This window comes from Lutra lutra, chromosome 9, assembly GCF_902655055.1.
Source record: "Lutra lutra chromosome 9, mLutLut1.2, whole genome shotgun sequence".
Lineage (NCBI taxonomy): Eukaryota > Metazoa > Chordata > Mammalia > Carnivora > Mustelidae > Lutra > Lutra lutra.
Window position 1 is genome coordinate 53,255,236 of NC_062286.1, and position 22,602 is coordinate 53,277,837.

A 22,602-nucleotide genomic window follows, 5' to 3' on the forward strand; every position below is an offset into this window, starting at 1 on the left:
ATGATTCTTCCTTTAATTCCTCTCTCCTCTTGTATTTTACTATAAGCAGTAAGAAGGACCCTAGTTGCACTTACACTATTTTGCTTAGAAATCTCCTCTGTAAAATATCTAATTTTATCACTTGTAAGTTCTACCTTCTACAGAACACTAGGACACAATTTAGTCAAGTTCTCTGCCACTTTATAATAGGAATTACCTTTCCTCTGGAGTCTGGGACCTTTCTACCAGCTGTGGGTGCTGCTTCACCACTCCACCCTATATGGTTCTTCCCTGGGGTTAGGGCTGCTGATTGTCTCATTCTGATCAGTAATAAGACTAAGTACTTACACTTGGTATCCTATTTTGTCTTCATGACAACCCTGGATGGTAGGAGACTTAGTTTTCTAGGGTTGCCATAACAAAGTACTGGGTGGCTTGAACCAGAAGTTTACCCGAGATCAAGAAATCAGGGTGTCAAGAGAGTTGGTTTTTCTCTCCTTGGCTGTGGGTGGTTGACTTCTCCCTGTGCCTTCACATGGTCTTCTGTCTGTACCAGTCATGTCCACATTTCCTCTTATAAATATACCCATCCTATTGGATTAGGACCTATCCACATCACCTAATTTTTTAATCTTTTGAACATCTCATTGATTTATCTCCGTTATCTCTTTGAAGACCCCATCTCCAATTACAGTCACATTTTGAGGTTCTGGAGGTTAGGTCTTCAACATAGCAATTGGCGACAGGGGTTTGATAGGGGGAGCACCATTCAGCCCACAGCAGAGAGCAAGGGCTGTTACCCTTATTGTATAGCTAGAAAGTGAAACCTGGGTCAGTTCTTCCTCGGTGCACACAGTCACTAGGAGTGAGACTGGAGCCCCAGGTCCTGGACTCCCAGTTCATTTTCTTTCCACAGCAGGCCTCAGCCACAGGTTGGCTATACTTTCGCCTGTTTGGAGAGGGGCATCTTCAGGAAACCTAGACTTAGAATTTATCATTGGTCTTGCTTTGAAAGCACTGTCTTTCCTCCCTTCTTCTTAAATTTGATTTCCCTCAAAGTAGGCCATGATTTATAGTTTATTTGGGAGACAAGCCCAGGAACCACCAATAGGAGAGTGGGGAAGTAATATAGGGGAGAAAAGCCAGACTATGAAAGATGCATGACTGGGCAGGTTGCTACTGTGGGCCACTGGGTCTTAGTCCTGCTGAGGCACTCTGGGAGACTATGTACAACATGCTTCAGAGGTGTCCTTCCAACACTTAGGAATGAGGGAGCCAGGCTGTTCCTCAACTCCTGATGGTCATTGTTTGAGAGCTGATCCTCTGGGTGTCAATCCCTCCAGCACCTCTGACATGCCCTAGAGAAGGCCATTGATAACTATGCCTGTGTCTGGAGGGTGCTAAGGCACTGTATTAGTTATCTATTGCTGTGTAACAAATTACCACAAACATAGTAACTTAACACATTATCTCACCATTTCAGTGGATCAGCAGTCATACCTGGGCATGGCTTAGCTGGGTCTTCTGCTTTAAGCTCACTCTCAAGGCAGAAATCAAGGTGTTAGTCTGGGCTGGGGTCTCAGCTGAAGGCTTGACTGGGGAAGGATCTGCTTCCAAGTTCATTCCTCTAGGACTTATGGACTGATGTTTTAGCTGGTGGCTGACCAGGTGTCACCTACAGTTCCTTGCTGTGTAGCTCTTCTTAGCATTGCTACTTAATCAAAGCATACAAACCAAGAAGGCAATCAAGAAAGTCAGCAAGATGAAGAATCTTATGTAAGGCAATCACAGAAGCAATATCCCATCCTCTTTGCTGTATTCTGTTGGTTAGGATCAAGTCACAGGTCCTGCCACACCTAAGAGGGAGGGGATTACACAAGGACATGAATACCAGGAGGTGGAGGCACTATAGTCTGTTACACGGCCATCTGCTCACTTGATAAGTTATTGCTGACTGGAAACATTTTTTGTCAAGAGACCTCAGGATTAGAAATAATTTTACTGCAAATCAGTCAGAAAATCTAATTTTAAACTAAAATTTATCAATATTTATTTGACGTGGTCATTGGGGGCTAGTCAGATGTGATTTTTTCTGGACTTGACATGGATTCTTCTGTGCTTTCCTGTCCCTAGTTAAGGTCTAGGCATCTTGGGTTTTCTGTGGTAGGGACTCTGAATTCTTATGATCTTCCCAGGATAGCCTGTGGAGCCAACTGCAGTTCTTTTTGTAGGATTTCAAGGTGAATTTGGAATTGAGTGAGAACTTCGGGAACTTCAGCTAAAATTCCATGTAGGTTCTTAATATGGAAATTTATATACTGAAGTCTTGCTTCCTATCTGATATTTGAACAATTCCTATAGCCACAGGATGGCATTAATCTTTCCAGCACTTGTCACATGCAGATGACATATAAGAGAAGATGGCGGATTATTTATTTATTTATTTAATTTATTTATTTTAACTGTGATGACCAGAAGAGCAGAATCACTTTTTTGGGAAAAGAATATATCAGCCTTATCAACTTTATCAGTGTCTTGTACTAGTTCTGCATTTTTAAAAAAATTTTATTTATTTGACAGAGAGAGACACAGCACGAGAGGGAACACAAAAGGGGAGCGGGAGAGGGAGAAGAAGGCTTCCCATGGAGCAGGGAGCCCGACGTGGGGCTTGGTCCCAGGACCCTGGGATCCTGATCTGAACCGAAGGCAGACACCTAATGACTGAGCCACCCAGAAGCCCCCTTGTTCTGCATTTTAAAGTTATTTTTTTTGGTCTCTTTCCAGAAGCCATGTGCAGGGTAGTGGTTAGGGCTTATAAGCTCTGGAGCCGTATTGTGTGTGTTTGAATCTTTGCTCAAGCACTCACTAGCTGTGTGACCTTGGGCCAGTTACCTCTCTGTGTGTCAATCTCTTCAACTGTAAAATGGGATAATGATAGTACTGTCTTTATGGCGTTCTTGTGAGGATTAAATGAATAAAAATGGACAGAACACTGGCAGGAGCCAACAAGAGTTTGCAATTACTAGTTTGAGAAAGCTAAATAATACATCAGGAAGAGAAATTTTTGAGTGATGGAGATGACTAAGGGGATTTATGAAGCCTGCTATTTCTGGACTAAACAAAAATTCTCTATTCCCTTTTTGGATTCTATTTCTGAAAAGGGCCCACCATAACTATGATTTCAGGGCTCTGGAGAAGATGTTCTAAACTCCCTAGATATTCTCCCTCAGCACCAATAATACATAGCCACCTGAAGTGTCTCAATAAACACATGACTTCTGGTTCTGGCCAGACGGAACTTGGATCTTCGTGACTCAGCTGCTTATAATTCTAGCAGGTTTTGACTGGAGAATGGGGAAAAAGCTTGTGGACTCAGCAATTCTGAAAGTGAAATGGGAGTGAGTGAGAAGCTCTGGGTAAGAAAGGAGGGGATAGAGACTGGGGGGATGGAGAGGCTGGAAGAGCTAAAGCAGAAAGACACAATTTACTCTGGCATCTGAGATGGAGTATTGGCCAATTCTTGGATGGTTGTGGTGGCCATCTTCTCTTTTTCCAAACCAGGAGTAGCTCACATAGAGTGGCATTTCTTACATGTCAGAGTACAAAGGAATTACTAGGGATGCTTGTTAAATAAAAAGCTTCCTAGGTCCACCTCCAGAAATTGTTTCTGTGGCAGCCCTGTGATGGAGATTGGTGGGTTTTATGGGAGCATCTAAAGGTGGTGGTGGCCTAGAGCTAGAATGAGCAGAGGGGCCATGATCTGGTTGGGGGAAATGACCAGGGGCTTTTCTGGAAGCCGTACTTGCCCTGCAATCAACATTAAAACAAAAATACAAAAACAAAACCATGTGGAGTGAATGCTGATTTGGGGAAGCTGGTGGAGCTGGGTAGGGGGAGTGGTTTCTAAAGTCCTAAGTTACCACGTGACATTCCTACTCTGAGGGCATATTGAGAGAAACTGTCAGAAAGTAGAAGTGGAAGATGCTTTAGGTATGCTGTCATTTTACAGACTGAGACAGTATTGCCCAGAAAGGTTAAGTGATTTCATCAAAGTCACACAGCTAGTTAATGGCGGGTCTGAGACTGTAATCAAGTATTCTGGTTCTCCACCCAGTTCCCTATTCACTAAACACCTGTTCCCTCTGGGATGAGGAGAGGGGTGAGAGGAGAAAGTAATGAGAATTGGAGGGAGCTGGGCGCACAGCCCCAGACCGCAGGACAACAAAAAATTTTGCTATAGTAGAAGAATTAGAATAGGGATAATTTGGGCTCAGAATTCAAATGGTCAACAATTGCTATTAAAACGCTTGTAGTTAATTTTTTAAAGGCAGTAGTTAATTTTCTAAAGGCAGGTTTCCCAGGCAATAAATGTTCCAGCTGTAGGACTTTTTTTTTTTTTTTAATCCCAGGGAGAATATATCGTTAAAGGAAGCTCACGTTTCAGATTTCCTTCCCAGTAATAAAATCCTCATACTAGCTCTTGGCTAAGTTCGTAGTGCCGGAGTGGAAGTGGGCAGAGGCCAGGCGGCGGGACTGCGGCAGCGCGGGCGGCGGGCAATGCGGGTGGGGGCACTGCAGCACAGCGGCCCTGGGGCAGCCGGGCAGCGGCCCGCTAGAGGGGGCGCTGTGGGCGCCGCCAGGCGTCCTTTTGTCAGAGCGCACGGCCAAGAGAGCTCTCATTTCCTCCCAGCCTTGTGCGGGAAATGGATTTAATTCTGACCGCAGGGTGTAAGGGACGAGCGTGAACGACAGCCTTTTGTCAAGGAGTAGCGGCTTCTGTTGTCTGTAATCACCGCTGACGCGGGGAAGCTGCATTGCTGGTGGAATTCCAGGCAGCTCTGACAAGTGTGGGGCTGCGGGACGGGAAGAAAACATTGCTCTGCAGATTAGCTGGGTGCATTTATTAAGCAGACACCCAAAGGAAAAGACAACAAAGCAAAACAACAACCCACCGTGGAAGACCAGGGATGGATAAGATGCTGTGCAGGAGGTAAGCCCGGCTTGGGAATGGGCGTCGTGGCTTGCCTTGGTTTTGTTTCTTTTGATGGAATTTGAGACCCCTACAGCAACCGTCCGTCCACTGTGCGCGAGCTGGTTGGTCCCGATTGTCGAGGGTCTGCTTGTGTGTGTGTGTTGCCGCCCTTCCCCACGGCTGCGTGTTTTGTGTCTAAAGGTTTCTGTAGATGATGTAAAATTGGAGGATCTTCGGAAAGATCCTCCGGAGCTGAGTAGGGCTGGCCTCTGCGTGGGGACGGTGGGACGCACTCGCCCCGAGCGCCACGCCTGACAGGTGGGGCATTCTTCTGGGTCAGGGCTGGCGGGAGGCAAGCGTCGCTTCACGGGGGCTGCCCCTCCCTAACCTTCCTGCTTGGCCGCCGCCCTCCGGGGGAGCAGTGAGGAGTGCTCCGCGGGCTGGGCGCGTCCCCCGGGCGTTGTCAAGGCTCGAGGCGGGGCGCTCTGCCGCAGCTGCGAGGCAGCAGGTGCGGCATCGGCGGCGGCCTGCATTTGGAGCAGGGGAGCTGGCACGTGAGCGGGCCCCAGTGGATCTGGATTTTTATGCCACTCCACCACTTTGGAGGGAAAAAGGGCCACTGTCCCCAAGAGGTCTTGCCAGTCTGTTCCTCCCTTAGCTTTCATCTTCCCTCCCCCTCTATTTTCCTGCCTCCTCTCCCCTCCTGTCCCGGGGTTGGAGACCACCCTTGGTCCGGGAGGCCGGGTGGGGTGGGGGGCGGGCAGCTTCTGCCAGTTTTGAAATCACAACCACTGAGCTACCAGGTGTTAGGTTTGGGATGGAGTGGGGGCGGGGCAGACTGCTTTAGGATGCCGATCAGGCGCTCTGTCTAGCCTATTGTCTTGCTTTTCCCCCCCTTCCTTTTCTTCTATAATCTCCACCCCTCGCCAAAGAGAGGGAGAAAGAAAGACCGAGAGAGAAAGCCCCAGGAGAGAGAGGGAGGGAGGGAGAGAGAGAGAGAAAAGGGAAAGGGGGAAAAAAAAGCCCCAGCCCACACCCTATCAAATTCTTTTAAAAAAATTGTCATTTATCTGTGACACATGATTATTACCCATCTGTTTCTTTACACCCACTCTTGCCTCTTGCAGTTTGTTGTCTAAGATTCAAGTGACTCAAATGAGCCTTATTAATAATAGAAATCAAATCTCAGTTTGCTAAATGGACATTTTGTGCTTTCTGACTAAGCCCAAAGGAGAGGGTGATCTGACATCCTGGTGGGAGCAAGTGATTGGAGAGGGCAGACCCACCTCCTTTCACATCTAGTGTGGGTCTAGTTAAGGTACATGAGATGCATGTTTAACTTGTAGGGGTGGCCTCGTTAAAGGGATTTAAACATTGGGTTTCATTTTAAGAGAGAATTGGTAAACATTTGAAGTGAAAATGGTTTAAATGAATAAGAGCAGATAACTGAAGTTTCAGACTTGCAAGTCACTCTAGCCACTAGCATATGAATAGTCTATGTTAGATTTTACAGAGGGATTTAGATCATTTAATATTTTTGCTTTATAGTGTTATACCTTCATTCTGTGGTCAGACTTTTGTCAGTGGGTAGGGACCAGGATCTTGCCCAGACCTGTCTCTTTCCCCACCCCTGTCCACTTTTCATCTCCCCACCCCCAATAGCAAACCTTTTACTATTGTAATTTCAATATATTTTGGAGAACTACTAAAATCTTTGATCCCAAATCCATACAGTTTGTGGGAAGCCATATATTCTTTCTTGTCCAATTGCTTAACCTTATTAGAAATATGCTTGTTACATACAAAATACATAGCACTGCCTGAAATGACACACCTCATGTGGTTTCTGGGCTTGAGTTGAATTGGCTTTAAATGTTAGGATGGTGCTAGAATTAGCACATCACAGTATTCTCTAAGAGTTTACAGGTGATGAAATATGTTTATTGGGACAGAATTCAGTGTTAAGGTTTCAAAAGTATGTTGGAAAGACTTTGATAAATGTATTTATCTACCTTGTTCTACAAGAAATCTAAGACAGTTTATTGGTCTTTTTAAAACATAGCAAGGGAGACTAACTTAGAAATAAATGAGAAAGAAAAAAGAAGACTAAGGGTAGAGATATAAAATGGTATTAAGAATGAAACTAATACAAAAATACAAGCATAAGACCCTCTGTACTTGTTTTGAAGGTAAACAAATCCAACTCTAAACTTTCCAGCATGTCACCGAACAGGAAGAACTGACCAACCCATGACTCATGTGTTTTATTTATTTATGGACTTATCCACCCATTTGTTCATTTAACAAACACTCAGTGAGGCCCTACTATGCGCCAGGTTCTGTGAAGGGTGCAGGGACAGACATGGTCTCTGTCTTGACAGCACTTAGAAGGAGAGGAACTGACCTCCATCAGGAAACCCTATAAATGAATGCATAATCACAGATTATTCTGAGAGCTATGCAGAAAAAGCATGAAACGCAGAATGTCACATGTCCAGAACATAAAACACAAAAATGTAAGTGAAGCACAATAGTTCTTGATTCTAAGAGCAGAAAAGAACTCTTCAAAAATATAACATAGTTTGGAATGGTGGCTTCAATCATGTTCTTGTCAGATACAAGGAGGGATTCATACTGCTGTTTTTGTTTTTTTTTTTTTAAGATTTTATATATTTATTTGACAGAGAGATCACAAGTAGGCAGAGCAGCAGGCAGAGAGAGAGGGGGAAGCAGGCTCCCCAATGAGCAGAGAGCTCAAAATTCGATCCCCGGACGCTGAGATCATGACCTGAGCTGAAGGCAGAGGCTTAACCCTCTGAGACACACAGGTGCCCCAAACCACTGTTTTTAAAGTGTTCCTCAGTGTGAGTTTATACCACTCATGGGTCTCTCAGACCACTGGGGTTCTGAGATCTATACATTTTGAGGGATCTGTGTCTTCTCTAAAATTAGCAGTTTTACTTCAGTGATAATCTTAAATAATTAATAATAAAATATGTTCTGGATTATCTTGATGGCAACTCCAAAGCCAATGGTGGGGCCTGTATTTGCCTCTGTGTCTTTCCATGTGAGCCAGGAGCAGGCCTGGTGGCTCAGGTCATGAGGCAGAGAGGAGTTTAACTAGAGGTACATGGAGAGAACAGTGAGTCCACACAGGGCATAGGCTCGTCAGGCTCAGAAGAACAATTCCTGGGATCAGCACTATATTGTCAAGGACTGATGCTCTCATGCTAGTCGTACCTTCATAGTTACTGAGTTGTGGGAACTTATTAGCAGCAGGTGTTGTAGTGAAAACACAATGACAGTTCCTGTTGCTGGTTTCAGCAATAATTGGATTAGATCTAAATTTGATGCAGATTTAGTAACCCCCAAAAACTACCTTGTGTCCAAAACAATGAGACCGGTAATTTGGTGTAATGATTGAGTGGAGCCAGACTGTCTGACTTCAAACTCTTTTTTTTTTTTTTTTTTTTTTTTTTACTTACTAGCTGTGAAACTTGGGCAAGTTATTCAACCTCTGTGATCCTCAGTTTCTTTTGATAATATGGAGATAAATATGTGGTATTGATTTCATAGTGACATTGCAAGGATTAGAGTTACTACATGTGAAAGACTTGGAGCATATAGTAAAATTCAATAGATGTTAGTGATGTTAGTTACTATTTTTATTAGTATGAAATGGTACCCATTTATGTAGGCATCTCAGGATGGTTTTTAGAAGAATTTTAAATTATGGTACCTGATTATCTTCAAGGTAGCAAACACATTTTTGAGGTTACTAATATTATTTTGCATACATGCTTTATTAGTGCCCACATTGGTATCCTTGAAGCCAAAATTCAGATAGTGACAACATGTAGTAACTAGACCTGAGACTATATCTTTCTGTTGATAAACCCAAAATGGAGTTTTATTTTTTTTTATTTTAAAGATTTTATTTGTCAGAGAGGGAGAGTGAGCACAGGCAGGCAGAGGCAGAGGGAGAAGCAGGCTCCCCGCCGAGCAAGGAGCCCAGTGTGGGACTCGATCCCAGGACGCTGGGATCATGACCTGAGCCGAAGGCAGCTGCTCAACCAACTGAGCCACCCAAGCGTCCCCAAAATGGAGTTTTAATTCCAGCAAAACAATATCATCTGTTGCAAGAAGATAACTATGTATTTGACATTTTAAAGTTTTACAGTTGCATTTATTTGTAAATTTATTTTGGCATTTTAGTTATATGAAAGCTATAATGCCTGGGTGTTTTTAACTGGTCTTTATGAGTGTACTTATTTAAGTTACATTTTAATAAATGTGACTTAGGTCAACCTTGGGTCCATGAGAAATTTTTTCCTTCAAAAGAGATTTCTGTAGGGGCGCTTGGGTGGCTCAGTGGGTTAAGCTTCTGCTTTCAGCTCAGGTCATGATCTTAGGGTCCTGGGATTGAGCTCTGCATCAGGCTCTGCTCATCAGGAAGCCTGCTTCCCCCTCTCTATGTCTGCCTGCCTCTCTGCCTACTTGTGATCTCTGTCAAATAAATAAAGAAAATCTTAAAAAAAAATTTCTCTATAGTGTAAGCATTTTGGACTGTGGACAAGGACACACCCAAGATGTTTGAAATAGAATTTTGAATCTCTAGAAGAGAGATTGCAGCCCTAATATTTTACTCTGTATACCTTGGCTACCATAGTTTTAGCTTGAAAGAATTTTAAGACCATATGCATTTATATTGTATTCTATTACACACAGGTTTTATTTGCTGCTGTGTTACTTAGGGCCCTGGTTGCCAAGGACTGATGGCTTTTTTGGGATGGGGGACATTTAATGCAAAAACCAGGACATGCCAGGCAAAGGAAGACAGATCTATTTTAGCTGCAGAGAAGAGAGAGATATCAAAGGGCCTAGATTCTTCAAGGACTCTCTAGAAGATATGGTAGAGATGGTGCCAACCAACATCAACCAGCCCATGAGTCAACAAGGGGCCCTCCCCCAAGGAAGCAGGGATATTCTTCCAGCTGAGTCCTAGAAAAATACTCAGGCTCAATGCACCAGACCTGGATGCACTATGGTGTGGTTAGGGGGAAGGTGGGGGTAATAAAGGGCTTTAAGAACTTTATCAGCACCTTCTACCTTGAGTAACTGGACCCCCGATCCTGAGGTGTGCTGAGGGACCCCCGAATAATGTGGGGCTTTAAGATAGCCAGCTTCAAACCAGGTCAGTTCTGATCACCCCCAATAGTTACAGCTGAAAATAAAGTACATAAATAAATGTCACTTGACCCAGCTGTAAATATCTCTAATGTACTTGGTCTGACAGAGGACCCCCTAAGCAACCCAGGCAGGACCTGGAGGCTAGGGAATTTAGGATGTGGTTGTCAGAAAGCAAATATCAGTTCTCCATATGATATCTGGAACGGTCTTCCCTGGGCCCAGCCTTGAAAGTACTTACCAAGCCAAGGAGAAAATGCCTTTGACTACTGTGAGTGGCAGCTTTAAGGACCGCTGACATCCTTCACCCATGCCTTCGCCCCACGCAGACAGCTGATTGGATAGGCATAGACCTGTGAGGACTTAGGATCTCAGGGCAGGGTGTCCATATGAGGCCAAACAGGGAGGGGGAGTCAGGGTGAGGAGACAAAACAAAAAAACCAGTTCCCGCCCCCCCCCCAACACCATCCAAAACAAAACAAACAAAAAAAACCAGACATGAGGGTGTTGATAAGCCATTCCTCCGCTCCCCTAGCCAATTTAGAGAAGAAGCCACTTGGTTTTCCTGAGGTGGCCAAGTGATTTTGTTCTGGTAGCTTCCATGAGGCCCAGCTAGACCTTGGTCTCTGTGTTGATGAGGTTGCCTTCCATCCTGCCGGGGCTAGTTTGCTTGGGCTTGGGTTTCATCAGTCCCTCTTGGATTCCTCTGGATCTTCCCACTTCTCTTGCCTACCTTGAACTCAAGCTCCTTCCATCAATCTACAGTGATCTTTCTGAAACAGAAATTGAATCTTGACAATCTTCTACTCTTGGAATAAAACCCAAATTCTTTACCTTTACATCTTCCTTCACACTCCACCCACCATCTTCCTGGACATGTCCCTTCTACAAACCTCCCCCACAGTCTCCACACCTTTCTCAAGCTCTTTCCTCCAACCTTACGTGCTGTCCCCCCACTTTTGTCTGGCAAGTTGCTTTTAGAAAGCCAACTGAACAGACAAACTTCTAGCAAGCCTGATTATGATTAAAACAATACTAGAAATGAAAGGTGGGACAAAGCAGAGAAGAGATTTGAAATCATAACACTGCATTATTGTATGCTAACATATGTGAAAATCTTGATGAAATGGACATTTTCACAGAACATGTGAACTACGAGTATTTCAGAAATCCCGAATGTCCTGTTTCTGGATGGGAAGAGTTGATGTAGCAAAGATGTCGATTCCTCACAGATTCTGCCACGTGGTTGGCAGTCTTCCTGGTAACCAGAAGTGATGCAGATTTGTTCCTATTTTTCTCTTTTTTTGGTCATTTTCTGTGGAATTTCGAAAGAGTTACTTAACTGCATATGCTCTTTTGCAAATCATTGTATCAAGGGAAAGCCAATACATGTGCATTTGCATGTCATTTCTAAATTGTTTTTCTTGAAGAGCAACTGAAGTCATTAAACTTGAAATGCTTGGGGACTTATGAAGACAATTTCTTCTAACAATGGACGTGATTTTCAGCCCATGTTATTTTATTGAATATGAATTTTATTATATTTACTTTCTTTACTCAGTAAGGAGCCCATATAAGAATCTCTTGACTTTTGCTTTTAAAAAAATTGATGGCGAAGGGGTGCCTGGGTGGCTCAGTCAGTAGAGCATCCAACTCTTGATTTCAGCTCAGGTCATGATGTCGGGGTCATGAGATCGAGCCCCGTGTCAGGGCTCTGTGCTCAGCATGGAATCCGCTTGAGATCCACCGCACCCCCCCGCCGCCTCCTGCTGACCCTCCCCCAACTCATGCTCGCTCACTCTCTAACTAAAATAAATCTTTAAAAGAATTGATGGTGAAAAAATAGTCAAAAAGTGAGGGTGCGTTCAGTTCTTTCCTCCTTTACTGTGTCAGATGGCAGAGCGTCCATACTGATTATCTCGACATTCCTTTATTTAGAATTGATTCTTCTTCCCTCTTAGCACCACATTTCTCTTAGATCCTTCCAACACCCTCATTTGTGTCCCAAATTAGCTACATCTGTTACCATAGTTATGCGGTATCCAGCTTAACCCGTTCCAGGCTTGTTCCTGCTGCAGGGTGCTTGAGATTTCCTTTCTTGCATATCCAGAAGAACTGTCATTATTTTTCTTTGTTTTTCTCCTCCCCTCCCCACCCCAGGTTTGTACTGTTTTAAAGGCAATGCGTGTGTATAGTTGATAAATCAAATAGGACTGAAGGGCTTCTAACAGAAAGCAGCAATCCCTGGCCAGCCCAAATCCTTATCCACAGGCAAACTGCTTTTAGCTCTTTGCTGTTCTGCCATAGTTACCTCTGTATCTCAAAATAATATGCATACACTGCTGCTTCGATCAACTTCGATCATCCTCTGGTGACCTTCTGCCATGACAGTCAAGGATGTAGTTTATTTACATCATGCCTACTACCTCTCCTTACTCTCTTTCTCTGGTCATCGCTGAGGCTCCAGACAATGTCTTCATTAAAACGAGCTTTTTCATTCTATGGACTGTTAATTGGGTCACTTGACTTACTCTGTGTAAGGTAAGGCTATTACCACCACCTCTTCTTGCCCTGCTTCCTCCTTCCCTTTAGCTTTCCTTTACTTTTGTTTTATCAAAGTTGATAAAATATTCATTCTGTTCCATGGCCATAGTTAGTTTCTATGATTTGTCTATAATGATGGTAATTCTAAAAGCTGAAAAATTTTAAACTGTTCATTATCTGTGTTGATATTGTTCACAAGTAATAACCTAGAATTTCATATCCTTCTCAGGGACTCCCATATCTGAACCCTTGGGCCCCTAGATAGGAAATGCTCCCAAGATGACCCTGGGGACACAAACACCACCACAGCTGCCCTTGTTCACCCCCTGCAGGGTGTGCAGTTTCTCTGAGAAGATCCTTCCGCTCATCAAACTGATGAACTGAGAACACCTGCCTACTATTTTGAGATACAGAGGTTACCACAGCTGAGTGCCTGGCTTGGGGTGGGGGTGGGGGTGGGGTGGGGGGTGGGTGTCACTGTGAATGGGCACAGGAGAAAAGGTGAGTGGGCTCTGCTCTGCCATAGAGACCCACAATTTGTGCTGCGGTGTCCAGTCTCTTTTTTCTTCCTGCCCTTTATCTTGCCTGCCATATCACCAGCTGGGACACTTCAGGGCTCTGCCACAGATCGTCTGCTTCCTGGGCTCTAGCATCCTTTGCCTAAAATTTGGGCTGAGGCTTCTTTTGCTTCAAACATTAGTCACCAGTTCCCCATCTGCTTTTTGTCCTACAGAAACTTGCTGAAATCTCTCCTCTGATAACAACCTGCTTTTACTTTGTTATTATGGGATTATGCATTTTTATCCCCTTAAGGTCAATTTAATGGACTCTAAGGAGAGAGAGAGAGAGAAGAACATAGGGCTATGTGGGATTAGGCCCGCCATCTTGAATTAGAAGCCAAGGACATTAGTTTTCAATCAAGCCATGCATAGTAGTGATAAAATCAGCTGCTGGTATGCCCATGGTTTAAATTAAAACCCAGTGAAGTTTGTTCTTCTTTGTTTTGAAAATGCCTTCACATATGTATGGTACCTACCAACTCAATTCCAACATCTTCTCTGGTCTAGGATAGTGCAGAAACTCTGAATCATTCTTTCACCCCACTCTAAGATGAATGACTTTTAGCTTATATACAATTCTAACAGGCTCAGTTGTTTCTCTTCAGAAAGGTGCAAGTCGCAAATTAGAAGGGTTTGGCTAATAGTCTGAAAAAGCCCAGGATAAGATGAGGGTTAAGATAAGACAGAAACAACTTTGGGGGGAACCTGGGCTGCAGTTATTGGCTAGTTGCTATGGAAGGTCATTTGTCAGAGTAGCCAGTACTCGATTTGGATGCAGAAAGTAAGGAACTAACAGAGAAAGTTAGTGGACAAACACTGCGTGTCCTCATGGAGGTAGGGGCTGCTGGCTTTTTTTTTTTTTTAATCTTGATAAAAAGGAGGGATTTTTGGGTTCCAAAGGTGCTTTGTTCAGAAAGTAAATGTGGAGTTATACACATTAAGAAGTTTCAGTTGCCTCTCTGTTTCCATTTAATTTGGAGATAATTGCTTCATTTTTCAGCCCTCGCAGTGATCACTGAGACAGAAGACAGTTTTGGGGGATCCTGCTTTATAGATCTTAACTGTTGAAGTTACAGGCTGTAAAAACTGTTACCAGCTTTGAAGCCTGTCCTTGTTATACTTGGTTCTGAACCGAAAATGTATCAGGTTTAAGGATGTCAAAGAATTAAAATCTGCTTTTTAAAATCTATTATATTTATGGATGAAATGATCAATGTCTATGATTTGTCTCAAAATCTTTTTTTATTGGGGTATAGGTGGGGTTGAGGTGAATTGAGATGGACTACAAGTTGATAGTTTTGAGACTGGGTATAATATCTAAACTGACACTTTTTAAAGTGAAAGGAGATGCTATTAAAAATTACACTGGGACAAGAGATGTGACCCAGACCCTCTCGGGAAAATTGCAATCTACTCTGAAGTTAGACGATGGGTACTTGGAGTTCATTATATAGTATGCTCTCCAATTTTGCATATTTGTGAATTTTTTCATAATTAAGTATGTCTGCTGTTTTATAGTGTTTGCTCTTTTGTTATAATTGGAGACTTTCATCTTAATCATGATGTTAAACAGTCAACTTCAAACACAAAAGGAAAATAGTTAGAGAATATTGTTAAAGGACAAATCTATTAAGTTAATTTATAATAATGGGACAAAAATCCATAGCTCCTACAACTGGGACAACCAGGAAGCAATACTTAATTAAGTTGACAATGTTTTAAAGCAGATCTCTAGCTTTAGTTATGCAAAAGGACCTTGTTTTTATTGCTGTGGATTGGGTTCATTGGGATTTTATGGATGGCTGGGTGCATCCCCAGAAAGTTCAAGTCTGCTGGGAAATGAGGAGCCGAGCCAAGAAAGTGGGGCTTCAATTTGCAGAGCAAGTCTACATGCTGATCTGTAATTATCTTAGTGTCTCTCCTATTGAGGTTCTGCATTACTTTTTACCTGCTAAAATAGTCTTTCAAAGTTAGTCAGAATTTGAGAAAGAAGGTCGCCATTCTTGCTCTATAATTGCCCCGTGGTTAGTGAAGTTTTTACTTCTGCCAGTGTGAGGTGGTATGGCTGACATATGTGGATAAGGCAGCAAGGCTGAGTTCTGTGTTTCAGGATGTCAGTCATTCTATTTCTGCCCATCAGAGGACCAAATGGTTGTGGATTTGGAGTGAGGTTCTTAGCTCCTGACAGAGGGGCTGAGATGAATGCCCAGCTACTATATGGCCCCTTGAAAGGAGCCTGGGAGTACCAGGAAAGGTACTCTGTCATATGTGAGTTCTTTCCATCCTAGTGTGCTGCTTCTGTGGGATCAGGAACCAGTTCTGCAAAAATGATTTTTTCTGATGCTATTTGTGTTACAGGTATAATTTACTATTGTGTCCCATGTGTTATGCAAAAGAACATCACTTTTTAATTTGTTGGCTTGTGCTTTTTAAAGCTTTTTTTTTTTAAAGATTTTTTTTTAATTTATTTGACAGATCACAAGTAGGCAGAGAGGCAGGCAGAGAGAGAGAGGAGGAGGAGGCAGGCTCCCTGCTGAGCAGAGAGCCCGAATGCGGGACTCGATCCCAGGACCCTGGGATCATGACCTGAGCCGAAGGCAGAGGCTTTAACCACTGAACCACCCAGGCACCCTGGCTTGTGCTTTTTAAAGTCAAGCTTGCTGAGATATCATAGAGTACAGTTCACCTTTCTTAGGTATATTGTTCTATAAATTTTGACAGTGGGTGTGGGTGGCTGAGGCTGGGATGGAGAGAGAGATGATTGGCATGAGAGACCAGCACCACAATCAAGACAGAACAAGGTTCCTTTGTGCCCCTTTGGAGTGAATCTCCCCCATCCACCCACAGCCCCTGACAACGACCCAACTGGTTTTGCCTTTTCCAGGATGTCCTATAAATGGGAGCATACAGTGTAGTCTTTTGTGTCCAACTTCTTTCACTTTGTATAATATTTTTGAGATTAAACCTTGTTGCTACAAATATTAATGGTTCATTTCTTTTGATTGCTGAGTAATATTTATTTGGATGGCTGTACCAGCTTGCTTAGTCATCCACCCATTAAAGGACATTTGGGTTGTTTCCAGTTTTTGATGATTATGAATAAAGCCACTGTACATATTGATACACAAATTTTTGTGTATTTTAGTTCTCTCAGGTAAATAATACCTAGGAGTGGGGTTGTGGAATCCTAAGTGTATTCTTAACTTTATAAGAAACTGCCAAATTGTTTCCAAAATGACTGTACCCCATTTTGCATCCCCACCAGCAATTATTAGAGTTCTAGATGCTCTAAACTTGGTATTGCTAGGTTTTGTTTTTTTTTTTAATTTTAGCCCTTATGATAGAGGTGGTAGTATCTCATTGTGGTTTTAATTTGCATTTCCTTAATGTCAATGACTTTGAACATCTTTTCATGAGCTTGAATGCCACAGTATCTCTTTTTTGGTTGTCTCTTGTCTTTTAAATGTCTGCACATTTCGGCCATTCTAAGGCAAACAGGAGAAGGGATATTTCCTTAGTCTCAAAGAGGGAGCAGAAGCATAATGGGCCATAGTGAGAGTGTGGGGAGCACTATAGAGGGATGTAAGGGGAGTTGCCCAAGAGGAAGGTAATATGGGAGAGGTGGAGGGGGTGAAGTCAGGAGCTAGGCTATCTCATCCTTCCCTCCTACCCAGGCTGCTTCAGGATTTCTTCTCTGGAGGATTTGTGGTTTGTATTATGAGGAGCTACTCCCTTAGGAAGTAAGGGAGGGATGGAAGAAGACAGCTGTAATACTGACTCCTTTTTTCTTTTTTCTTAATGTGCTTACTTCAAGTTCTGGTCTTTACTGGTTATAAAGACCAGTAAATATCTCTTTAAAATAGATGTTTAAATAAGTCCAGTTTGCACAGCTGTATGCAAGGGTCAACTACTCAGATGTACACTGGGAGCAAGGTCTTATAGTATTTAACCAAAGGTGGGGCTCTCTGAGATGAGAATAGCAGAGGAGAGAGGAACAGAGGAGTTAGAGGTACTTTGCAAGGGGATTATTACCTGGCTGGACTAGTTAATATAAGCTAGATAAGAAAGGATGTGAAGAGTGGACTTTGGGGGTAGATAGTGAAAAAATGAGTACAAGGTCTTGGAGACATTGGAGAATCAGAGTAGGTAGGCTGGAAGGGGATGGTCCAGGAGGAGGATGTGAAATCCATACGTTGGAGATGTTAATCTTATTGGTGATGGCAAGATCTAGGGTATATGACTATGGGAGTGGGTGGCTGAGGCTGGGGTGGAGAGAGAGATGATTGGCATGAGAGGCCAGGAAAACGTGAAGGCTGGCTGTTGGGTGGATCACCGCATAGATGTGAATGTTGAAGTTATCAGGAATGAGAAAGGAGGGGAAGATGGTAAAGTCACCAGTGAGTAAGGGGAATGACCAGGAAATTGGAGGATAGCCACAAGGGGGCTGATGGTAAGTCTGTCTAAATGGGAGCCATGGACTTCCAAGGCAGTGGGTTCTTGAAGCAGTGGAAGAAGTAGATGTAAGTGGCTATGGGGCATACAAATGCTATCCACATGGTGCCAAGGCCCCAAGTATATGGGATGTGGCTGTGAGATAACAGGAGAGTGAGGCTTTAGATTTTTTTTATTTTTGGATCACAGAAATGGGCTTTATGTAGCAGATTTAGGGAATCCTGCAAAGAGTTATAGGATTGTTCATGAGATTGGCTTCCAAGCAGGAAGGAGGGTAACCAAGGAGGCATTATTGACTTTGGGCTTGTTCAAAACTCAATTAAAGGCAATTAACAGTATCTGGCGTTGTTTATGAAAGTACTGGTCTCATGAGAGCTCTCCTAGCAGTTCTTGTGCATTGTGAGAATAGAAGAAAAACTTCCTCTCTTGAGGCATCTTTTGTCTTCATGTCATTATTCATGCATTACCCCCAGCCATAAATCTCATGGAGGGGGCAGAAGGCTTCTGTCCTTCCATATCACCATCTTGCTGTGGCTCTGAGATGACTTCCTTGTCTAGACTTGCTCTGCTGATGGTGACCTTTAACAAAATAAACTGCGACAGGAAAAATAAGGATTGATAAAGAGGACGCACTTTCTCAAAATTCGTACTCATGCATTGGAACAGGACGTATTTTGAGGAATGAAGCATGTTAAAGGGAAGTGTGAGGTTTCTTAAATGCCTGACCAAAAATCTCAGAAAAGCACCCTGCACTACATGGCAATCCTGAGGCATTTACTTTCCCACTCTCCAAAATAAGTATTTCACTCCTTTTTTTTTTTTTTTTTTTAAATCTTCTTTCCTTGCATTCTCACCCACCTTGCTGGGTGCCTCTAATTTCACTGAGAGACAGAAGCAATGAGAGTGGCCCTGCTTTTATCAGGGGCCATTCTTTCTCTGGGATCTGGCCCTGGTTCCTCTCACCTTCTAAAAACCACACTCCAGCAATTGGCCATTCTACTTTCTGCATCATTGGCCTCTCTCTTTCTCTCTACTGCAACATTTCCATTGGCATTCAGGCATGTTCTAGTATCTCCTACCTAAGCATCTCAGGTGCTACCCCATTTCTCTATTTATGTTCTCAGCAAAACTCCTTGCAGGAATTGCCTTGCTTGCTGTCTTACTTCCTTTTCCCCATTGTCTCTACATGGGCTTCTGTCCTCTCTGTGCTACTGAGACTACTCTTGTCAAGGTCATTAATAACCTTGTTGCTAAATCTAATGGCCTCTTCTCTGTTCCTATCTTACTGATGCATCAGCAGCTTTCAACACCGTGGACCTCTTCTTGCAACATTCTATTCTTTGGCCTTCTGGGACCTTTCACTCTCCTGGTTTTCCTTTGCCTCTCTGGGTGTTCCTCTTCTTCCTCTGTGAGGTTCTATTCACCTCTACAAGACCTCTGAATGTGGGAGAGTCCCATGGCTCTACTCTGGGCCACAAGTCTCCCTTACACACTGCCCCCCTCCCCCACACACCCAGGGGAGCTCATCCAGGCCTTAGCTTTAGACTCTGTGTATATGCTGATGAGTCGTCTCTTTTTTTCCCCACAACTCTATAGCTTAGTGCTACTCAAACTTCATTGTGCATATGGATCACCTGGGGATCTTGTTAAAATGCACGTTCTGATTCCATTGCTCAAAGGTGGTGCATTTCCAACAGGCTCCTCGGTGATGCTGAGTCTGCTGGCCTTGGGATCTTATTTTGAGTAGTGTTGAGCAGTGAGGTTGCAGACTTGTATTCCCAACTGCCTCCTTGACATTTCTACGTGATGTCTAACAGATAACTCAGACCAAGCCTAACATGGCCCTAAGGGAGTCTTGATTTCTTTCCTCAAACCTGTTTTTCTCTGTGTTAGATCATCCTCCCCGTTGTTCATTACCAAAGAATCTTGGAATTGTCCTTGGTTTCTCTCTTTTCGTCACTTTTCTAACCAATCTATCCAAATTCTATCGGCTTAGTCCTCTAAAACATATCCCAAATATTTCACTTGGCTCCATCAGAAAAGTAGTAGCTGACTTTTACTGAGCACTTTCTGCATATCAGGCTGTGTTAGTGATTTGCTATAGACCAGATGTTTATTTCTCCCCAGAATTCATATATTGAAACCTGATCCCTAATTCGATGGTATTTGAAGGTGGGGGACTTTGGAGATGATTAGGTCGTGAGGCTCTGCAATAATGAGATTAATGACCTAATAAAAGAGGTCTCTTCTACTATGTGAGGACAGTGAGAAAACAGCTGACTACGAACTAGAAAGCAGGCCCTCACCAGACACCAAATCTATTGGCACCTTGATCTTGGGCTTCCCAGCCTCCAGAACTATGAGAAATCAATTTCTGTTGTTTATAATCTACCCAGTCTATAATATTCTGTTATGGCAGCTTGAGCTAAGATAATATTATATATTTGTTTTTATATATATTAAAAATCTGATGATCACAACCACCCTATAAGGAGGATGGTATTATTAATCTCATTATATAGATGAGGAAAACTTATTTCTAGGTAACGATATATAAATGAACAGTTTATGACTTAAAAAACCCAATTCATTCCTTTGTTTGTCTCCTTTGTTGTACATATGGTAGTCAACAGGGCTATATACTTAGAGAATTAGGGAGGCACTATCTTAAGTTTGTGTGGCCTTGCTTAGTACAAATTACATTGCAAATATCCATTGGCAAATGTCCAAAGGGTGTGCATGTTACAGAATTTATAGCCTCTTTAGCTTTCTCAAACCATTTTTGGCAAGGGCAAAATGCACTTAAAACATTAAAAATATTTATGTCTGATAATTATAATATCGTGATGCACCTTACAAAGACACTGTGTCTTTCAATGTCCTTGTGCAATGCAGGGATTCTTTTATTTTCACTCCTGCATTTCCCATAACCTATAGGATACACTGAGAACACAGCCTTTAAACTCCAAGATGGATTCCTTTGCTAAGCTTCATTTGCATTGATTGGTTTCAAGAGTACGGTGCTCTGTGTTGGTTATCACACTTATAACCTATGATGGGAAGTGGCTGGGGTTCAGGAAAAAATCTACATGATCTAGTAGAGGGGAAGAAGTTCATATGAAGAAAACTCTCAAGGATTCAAGGGTTGTTTAGATTGGAGAACAGGTTGAGCCACTAGTTTGTTATATTGTTCCTTTTAAAGGAAATCTTTGGTAAACTTGTTGGTAAAATAAAGACATAAAGATATCTCTTTTTTAAAGATTTATTTATCTTATGGGGAGGAGACAGAGGTGGGAGATAGGCAGAGGGAGAGAATCTTCAAGCAGACTCCCTGCTTGGAGCCGGACACACCAGGCTCTATCCCATCATCCTGAGATCATGACCTGAGTCAAAACCAAGAGTCAGATGCTTAACCAACTGAGCCACCCAGGAGCCCTATAAAGACATCTTTCATAATGTGAATAATTTACCTGACTTTAATGTGAGTTTCTCTTGGGGGGGGGGGAAGGGAGACACACATTCACCATTATCCTAGTGATTTTTATTACACGTTTCTCTAAAGAACCACTCCCCTCTTTTAGAACTTCCATATGCCAAGGCAGATATTACACCAAACAACCAAATATAACACTGCAGTCCTTTCTCCAGCTCAGTTCATATATCCTTGGAAGTAAGATTCTTGCATATAAATGAACTCAGGAATGCTCTAAAGGAGCCCTCACCATTAATTAGCAAGGGCCTGCCATTTTTATGTTTCTGGGGAACATGTGGCAGATCTCCTATATATGAAATGCTCCCTGGAATTCCAGTATGTCAAAGTGGAAGGGGCTATGCAGACCTTCCAGTCCACCCCTGGAGCTCTAGAGAGTGGACAGATGAAGCCAAGAGAAGACAAGACACTGACCCAAGGTGAGGCCATAATTACTGGCAAATCCAGGGTTCCTGAAAAGCTGTTCTTCAGGACATTTCTCTCTAAATGTCAATTTCTCCCTTTTTTTAAATGTCAGAGTTTTCAAGATACTATTTGGTTTTCAAGGAAAAGAGACAGGAAGAATATAAGTTCCTTGCAAGGATCTTAAATATGGTAGAGGAGACAGATGGGGCTGAGCCAGGCCTCCATCCGTGAAGATCCTTAATCCTCATCCTGGACATGGGGAAAAATTTACAGTGATTTAAACTTTATTACAGTGTCACAAAGTATATCAGTTTCCTACGGCTGGCTTAACAAAGTACTATAAACTGGATAGCTCACACAGCAGATTTATTTGTTCATAGTTCTGGAGGTTGGACTTCTGGAATCAAGGTGTTGGTAGGGCCATGCTCCCCCTGGAAGCTCTAAGGGAGGAATCCTTCCTTGCCTGTTCCTGCTTTCTGGTGGTTACCAGCAATGCTGGGTATCCTTGGCTTACAGCCACATCACTCCAGTCTCTGCCTCCATCATCACACAGGCTTCTCCTCTGTGCTTGTGTATCCTCTATGTCTCTTTATATCTGAATCACCCTCTCCTTATAAGGATCCCCATCAGTGGATTCAGGGCCCATCCTAATCCACTATAGCTTCTTAATTTTCTACAAACACCCTATTTCTAAATAAGGTCACATTCACAGGTTCCAGTTAGACATGAATTTTGGGGAGATGCCATTTAATCCAGTATGCAAAGCTACAGTGATTTTATGTTTTAAATTTTGCTAAGAATTTATGTTTGTATGCTCTAGAAAGTCTTTTTTTTCTATTTTTTTTTTTTTTTTTAGTCCGGAGAGAGAGAGAGACAGAGATGCACCCGAAGCACTGTTTTCCAAAGTGTATCTGGTAGAACACAATTCTCAAGAAATGTAACATGGTAAAAGTTTCAATGGTCCAGAAACTTCAGGAGACACTGTATCCTGCTCTCCTCTTGAAGCATCATGA

The 22,602-nt window shown here is 42.9% G+C and overlaps 1 protein-coding gene across 3 annotated transcripts in view; it reads left to right on the forward strand.

Annotated features, from left to right (window-relative positions):
* The first annotated feature begins 4,404 nt into the window (after positions 1–4,404).
* ADD2 (adducin 2) overlaps positions 4,405–22,602 on the forward strand; it is a 105,631-nt gene continuing 87,433 nt past the window's right edge. Inside the window, exon 1 of one of the 3 annotated variants that reach the window (XM_047746733.1) lies at positions 4,405–4,969. The gene's annotated coding sequence lies outside the window, so the exon portion shown is untranslated. Of the gene's footprint in view, positions 4,970–5,430; positions 5,460–22,602 lie in introns of those variants that run through there. The other 2 variants (XM_047746731.1, XM_047746732.1) reach the window with 2 other exon arrangements.